Here is a 7405-nt window from a genome sequence, read left to right as displayed (position 1 = left end):
GATGTCACACAGTCAGAGCAGGGAAAGGTCAGTGAGGGGCAGTTGTCCCACCTGTGCTTAGCCGGGGGGCATGAGCTGTGTCTGCTGCTGCTCCTAAGGTCCTAGGAAACATTTTCAGGAAACGAAGAAGAGGCTGAAGTGAGGCTGTGTTCTGACTACTCTGTCTCCTGGCAGGGGCCGCCTTCTGTCTGAGGGGTCCTTGCTAGGGAGCCCGGCATCACTCCAGGGTGTAGGGAGAAGAGCTCCACATAGTATCAGAACTTCCTGTGCAAACAGAACAGTGTTGTCTCCTGGCTGTGCAGGCCATGGAGCTGGTCTACTGCCACAAACAACAGAATTTTTTTTTTTTTGCATGGGCAGGCACCAGAAATTAAACCCAGGTCTCCAGTATGGCAGGTGAGAACTCTGCCACTTAACCACCATGGCCCACGCAGAAATCATTTCTATAATGAAGATTTGTGTTCATCTTCATACCTACAAGTATATTCTACATTTCCTGGATAAATTGGCAGGTTAAGTGTACTTCTGGCCCAGCCACAGGAGACTCTGCTATTGCAGGAGAAGCAGCTGGCCCTGGTCGGGGGAGGTGGGCCTCTGGGGTTGGAGTTGTTAGATGGAGTCGAGTGCATGGTGGAATCTGAATCCAGTTCTTGGTCAAAGTCCTGGTTGGGTCTGACACTCTGAAGAGGCATGGCTGCTCCCTGCTCAGACCCACCAGAAGATGGCCATGAGATGTACAGCTTGTTCCTCCTGGATAGGGGCTACTGGGCCAGATCAGTTTAGCATGGGGCCAGGTCATTCCTCTGCCATGGGCGAAGAGCTCAGGGGAGGACCATGAGGACCTGCAAGTCATCACTTTTTTGCCCATGTGGGCCATGTTGTTGAAGTTCGTTAGAATGGATACCATTTTGGATCTCAGTTTGGGCATCTCTCACATCTGTTCCAAGCACTCTTATTCTGGAACCTTAAAGACAAATTACCCTTTGCTTCTGGTTCATGGCATCTGTTTCTTGCCATTATCTAAGGGGTCTGACACATTGAGTAAGGCCCTGGAGAACTTGCTCTTGAAGTAGATCAGGCACAGAGGCTCGCAGTTGAGGAGGTTGAGGCTGCCATCTGAGCTCAGGGATCTTATTGATGGCCTGCACCCACTCCATGGTGCTCACGTTGAAGACACCCACACCATATTTGCTGTAAACAGTGATGTGTGAGGAGCTGCAACTACAGGCAAGAGGAGTTGCAAGCCACATGAGTACTGCCCACATGACTTCTGGCCCTGCGCATCCATGTACAATCCCATATGGCTGAAACAGAGCAGATAGTCCTCATTTTTTAACTCCATGGCACAAATGGCATCAAAAGACTGCTGTGAGAGGAACATAAGTGAGGGGGCATTGGGATTTACCAGGTGTGGGACTGCCTGTCCTCCCTGGATGCTCAACAGAGAGAACCCAGAAGTGTAGCCAATGTAAAGCTTGTCCTTGAACACGCCCTCCACTGCACAGCTCCCAGGCCCACCATCTCAGTGAGTTTTCTGTGCAAAAATTTAATTCTGTGATTCTAGGAGCAACCATTTCATGTTGACAAACAGATAGGTTATAGTCACTATAAACCAGCAGCCTTTTGTTTCTGGAAGTTTGATATTAAAGTTACCTTCTACTCTGTCCAAAGAAGACCACAGATAGAGATGCACATGCTGATTGCGGCCGCAGAGGAAAACGATGATCTTCCCATTGGGAGTGAGCTCGATGTGGTACACTTTCCTACAGTCAGCAGCATGGACTATCATCTCTTGGTTAATCTCAGTGACATAAAGCCCTTCCTCCAACCCACCACAATCATCTCCATCCACTATTACAGCTGTCAGGATGGCTTTGATGAGGTGCAGGAGGCTGTCATAGCTTTCCTGTGGGATGTGCATGACCTGGTTTCTAAGTCTGTATTTGTGCAGAATAGTTTGGAGGCTTTCCAGAATCTCCACCCATTTCCCCCTTTCATTCTCATTTTCTGTTAGGATGAGCAGTGAGCTGATCTCAGAAGGTGTGTCTAAGAGAGAGGCTGTCACCCTGAATGTATGAGGAATATCTCCGCATATAGCATATATGATATCTGAAGCTAGGAACGAGCTCACCAAAAAATCTTCACCTTTCAGGATCAAGACTTGGCTTGCCTCCATGCCAGTCTGGGGGCTCTTCCCATCAGGCAGATCATACAAAAAGAGCTTAGAGTCAAAGACCACTGTGTATGTCCACTGCTATCCTTTCTTCACCCTAGTGGGCTCTGGGATGTTCAGGTAGCCCTTGTAAGCTGTCCCAGTGCCTCACTGCACGTCCACCCCCAGAGGCCTCTTTGCCTGTTCAGTGGGGGAAAGGGGGATTGGGCACACCTGGAGGGCACTGTCTTTTCAGGAGATGTGGCAAGCAAAGGAGCACACCCACCTCACAGGTGACACCTTGACAGATCAGCTGAGCATCAAGGAGGTGCAATGGCTGCACTGAGTGGGACTGGAAGAGCACTTGACACTGAACTGATAAGCTTTGGGCTTTGGTCCAACCAGAGAAGGGCCTGTGTGGTGGGCAGCAGTCTGGTGGGTGGCTTCTGTGGGGGAGCTAGGTCTTCCTGTAGGCACAGAAACTGATAGTGACACTTCTGGCTTTGGAGCTTGTGTGTTTTGCTCACTGGCTGAGCTAGTTCTAAATAGCAGATCATGTGCAAGTGGTATAGTGCTGAAATACTCCAAAACTGAATCCTGAAAATATGGTAGCTTAAACTCAGTATTTGCTCTAAGTTTTTCTTCCATCTTTTTCGTCAAAATTTCCATTTCTTCTAATAATTCTCTATTTTTGGCTTTGGAATCCTTTTGTTTACTTTCAAGGAAGAGATGTGTATTTTTGACTTTTCTCAGCTCCTCCAGAACAAGCTGTTAGCCCAGATATCGGTCTCCAGCACAGACTGCAATTCTAGCTGCACAGTCATATTTAGCTTCTGACTATAGTAGACTTTCCAAAGTGGATCCAAAACCAGAACTATCAGAGTCTCTAGTTCTTCAGTCATCTTGGAAGCAAGGTGTTCTAGTTTGCTAGCTTCCAGAATGCAACACACCAGAGATGGACTGGCTTTTAATAAAAGGGGATTTATTTCATTAGTTCTTCAGAGGAAAGGCAGCTATCTTTCAACTGAGGTTCTCTCTTACGTGGGAAGGCACAGGGCGATCTCTGCTGGCCCTCTCTCCAGACCTGTGGGTTCCAACAACTTTTCCGGGGGTGATTCCTTTCTGCATCTCCAAAGGCCTGGGCTGCTGTGAGTGCTGAGATGAGGTATGCTGAGCTGCTTGGCTGTGCTACATTGAGCTCTCTCATTTAAGCACCAACCAATTAAATCAAACATCATTCATTGCAGCAGGCACACCTCCTAGCAACAGATGAGGTTCATACGCCATTGGCTCATGTCCACAGCAATAGATCTAGGCACCTTCACCTGACCAAGTTGACAACTAAATCTAACTACCACGCAAGGGCTTGAAGATATTCCCATGCATCTTTCTTATTGTTGATTCTGAACGATTTCTGCAATCTGAGCTTCCCACTAGCCAAACAATTCCTTCTTGGCTGCCAGATCCTGAATTTCATCTTCCAGATGTCTATTTTGAGCTGTTAATTTATCCACAAGGGAACAAAGCCTTTCATTTTCACCAGTTAATTTATTGTTTTCTTCAAATAGCACTGTTCTTTCTTGCTCATATTTATCTTTCATTGTACCTACAACCTCTCTATTTCATTATGCTGCTCTCACTTTGGCTTTTCTAATTTATCTTTTAGAGTTAAGATTTCTTTCTGCAGGGCCAACTGGTGGCTTTCTGAATCATGCAACTATTTTTTCACATTTTCTACTTCTAGCACCTGGGAACCTTCTTCATAATACAAGACCTTCTTCTTAAGCTCTGGTTTTGTTTTGGAAATCTCTTGCTGATGTTCTAAGGTGGCACTAGGTTCCAAGCCTCTTTGCTTCACCTTGAGGGCCTCAAGCTCACTTTCTATTTGCTTGGAGAAGCTCTCACTGTGCTCATGAAGCTTGTGCTTCTTAGAGGCCTCAGCAATGGTGTCCTCAAACTGAACTTCTAGATTCTTCCTGGACTTTTTGGATCTGTGCACTTCTTGTCACAGCATCTCCATTTTCTGCAGGGCCACCTCCATCAACTCCTCCTCCTTCTCCAAAGCTGTTGGGATGCCTACTGCTTCTAGGAGGAGAGCTCTACCATGCACTCACTGAGCTCCAAGAACTCCTGCAAAGTCAGGTTCTGATGCTGGTAGGCATCTTTGAGTTCTATGGCCTGGGATTTTAATCCCTCTGAAGCTTCAACCAGTTGCTTTTGAAAATCTTCTTTTTCCTGCAGCACCACATGCTTTTCTAGTCCTTTCAGCCAATGCCTGGAGTCTTCATACTCTTTCAAGCCTATCTGAATCTGCTATTTTATTCTTTAAGTGCTCTATCTCTTCATTTAGCTTTTTGATTTCTTTATCTCAGTTTGAATTTTCCAGTGCACAAGTTGAACCATGAAGGGACTGTATAGTCTGTGTGAACTGTGGCAGCTTCCTACTCAGCTCCAATTTCTTTTGTTTAAGTCTTCGTACTCTTATGTCATAAGCTTCAATTTGAAAGCTATTCTCCAAATCCCACATACATCCTTGTCTTTGGTTAACATATTAATTAGACTGCATTATCTGCTTCAGAGATCCTTGATCAGAAAAACAGCTTTCCATTGTGAACACAAAATCAATGAATGGAAAATGTAATCCAGGAAGGCCTATGTGAAGACCAGAAGACAATATTTCAGTATTGCTTAGCACATCCTCATCCACATCAATTTGGACATTAGAAGGACTGCTAATATCGAGAATGTAAGTTGTGCCTAGGTTTCCTATATTTTCCCAATTTAGATCTCCAAAAATGCATGCTTCTTGTCCTGCATCCCATTTTGCCCTAGACAGTACTCTCTGCTGCAGATCAGTCTCTGAAGGGGGTCCTTCACTTCTTCAGATACATCCGTGATATGTGACAGGAATTGAAATCGCTCTTCGTGGTTCATGATCTTTCATTAGGTCTCCACCAGTGACTCTGCAGAAAATAGTGTTTCCACATACAGCATTCATACATGCAGATCCCCACAGACCACCAGTTCCACTTGGAGCCACACTTGCTCCATTGCCTGCAGAATCTCTGGTGAGATGTAATCAGTAGTGTCCATGGCCACAGAGGACTGGACAGTTCCATCATCATTCACCTTCAAACACAATCCAAAGCCAGCCAGGCAAATATGACCATTCACATCCAAAAGGCTATTGTCAGGTGTAATGTCTCTGTGTACATAAAGAAGCTGATGGATGGAACTAATGGCCAAAATCATTTCATCAATGTAGAATCTGGCATATCCTCTGAAAATGTGTCTTCAAATTTACTGAGCAAGGTCAATAAATCACCACCTACACTGTAATCCATGAGAAAGTACAGGTGGTTCTCATCCTAGTAGTGCAGCTTGGTGACCCACTGGCAGTCACTGTTAACCAGCATGTCACGCTGTTCTTGGAAACAGGCCGTCTTTACTCCTTTAAGCATTTCCCACTTGTGGAGGATCTTCATTGCATAAATTCTTCAGTGCTCTTCATTTTTACAATAGTAACCTCATCAAAATCACCTCTTCCAATTATTTTAATTATTTCAAAGTTTTCTCGATAAAGCTGCATTTCTTTCACTAGTTGTGTAAATGGTTTGGCTGAATCTGTCCACACACTTGCCGCGGTGTAGGGCCAGTGGCTCCACTCCACAGGCAGACGTGCATGTCAGCAGTATCCTGACGCTCAGGGCGTTCTCATTGCTCCAGCTTCTGGAACCACACCTTGGCCGACCTGGTGCCGCCTGGTCCACTCCCAAAGCCAGTCCTGCAGAGGAGCCCGGCGCCCCGAGGCCCATGAGCCCAGAGAGCAGAGGCGCCTCTTCACCCCAGTCCACGTTGTCCCGCCCAGGCCTAGGCCAAAGCGCAGCATCTGAGGCTGCGCTTTTTTAAGGCCCGCGGCTCCATGGGCTGCGTGGGTGAGTCTCCTCGCCTTAGGCCGCCGCATGTCCTACCTCCGTATGCCCTGCCCCCGTCCCGCCCTCCGCCCCCCTCCCTGCCCCCGCCATCGCTCCTGGGGGCCAGTGCTTTCCAGCAGACCCCAGCCCGAGCCTCTTCTTTTTAATTTATGTATCTAAGAGCTATAAATTTCCTTCACAGCACTGCGTTAGCTGTGTCCTATGCTTTGATATGTTGTCTTTTCATTTTCATTCACTGCAAGATATTTCCTGATTTCCCTGGTGATTTCTTGTTTGATCCATTGATTAAGAGTGTCTTGTTTAATTTCCACATGACTGTGACTTTCCCAGTTCTCCCTCTGTGTGATTTCTAGCTTCATTCCATTGTCAGAGAAGATACGTTGTATGATTTCAATACTTTTAAATGTATTGAGATCTGTTTTGTGACCTAATATGTGTTTTATCCTGGAGAATGATCCATGTGCAATTAAGAAAAATGTGTATTCTGCTATTGGGTAGTGTTGTGTATATGTCTATTAGGTCTAATTGAGTTATAGTATTATTCAAGTCTTCTCTTTCCTTACTGATCTTCTGTCTGGGTATTCTATCCATTATTAAGAATGCTGTGTTAAAGTCTTCTACTTCTTGGCCAGTTGATTTTCTACAAGGGCAATGGGGAAAAAAATAGTCTTTTTGACAAATGGTGCTGAAATAATAGGAACCACATGCAAAACTATAAATTTGGACCCTTGTTTCTCACTGTATATAAAAATCATCTCAAAATGGATCACTGCTCTAAATATAAAAGCAAATAGTATAAAACTCTTAGAAAAAAACATTAGAGATACTTTCAAGAACTTACATTAAGCAATGATGGAATCATAGATTTTATACCAAAAGCATGAGCAAAAAAGAAAAAAATAAATTTTCCATCATCATAAATAAAAACTTTTCAAAGGACAACATCAAGATAGTGAAAGTAAAACATACAGAATGAGAGAAAATATTTGGAAATCATATATCTGATAGGGTTACGGTTCAGAATCTATAAAGAACTCCTACAACTCAACAACAAAAGACAGACAACCCAATTTAAAAATGGGCAAAGAACTTGAATAAATATTTCTCCAAAGAAGATATTCACACAGCCAATAAGCATATGAAAAGATGCTCAATATCATTAGCCATTAGGGAAATACAAATCAAAACCACAATGAAATACCATTGCACATCCACTAGGATGATTTTACTTTTTAAAAACTTGTAAAGAACAGTGTTGGCAAGGATAGGGACAAATAAGAACATTTTACATTGTTGATGGAAATGTGAAATGATACAG

The 7405-nt window shown here is 44.5% G+C and overlaps 1 pseudogene; it reads right to left on the bottom strand.

The window, feature by feature from the left end:
- Window positions 1–443: 443 nt before the first annotated feature.
- LOC143656050 (serine/threonine-protein kinase MRCK beta-like) lies at window positions 444–6116 on the bottom strand (annotated as a pseudogene).
- Between the last annotated feature and the right edge of the window lie 1289 nt (window positions 6117–7405).

The sequence above is a fragment of the Tamandua tetradactyla genome, chromosome 2, assembly GCF_023851605.1.
Source record: "Tamandua tetradactyla isolate mTamTet1 chromosome 2, mTamTet1.pri, whole genome shotgun sequence".
Classification (NCBI taxonomy): domain Eukaryota; kingdom Metazoa; phylum Chordata; class Mammalia; order Pilosa; family Myrmecophagidae; genus Tamandua; species Tamandua tetradactyla.
This window is presented reverse-complemented; position numbering and strand designations above follow the sequence as displayed.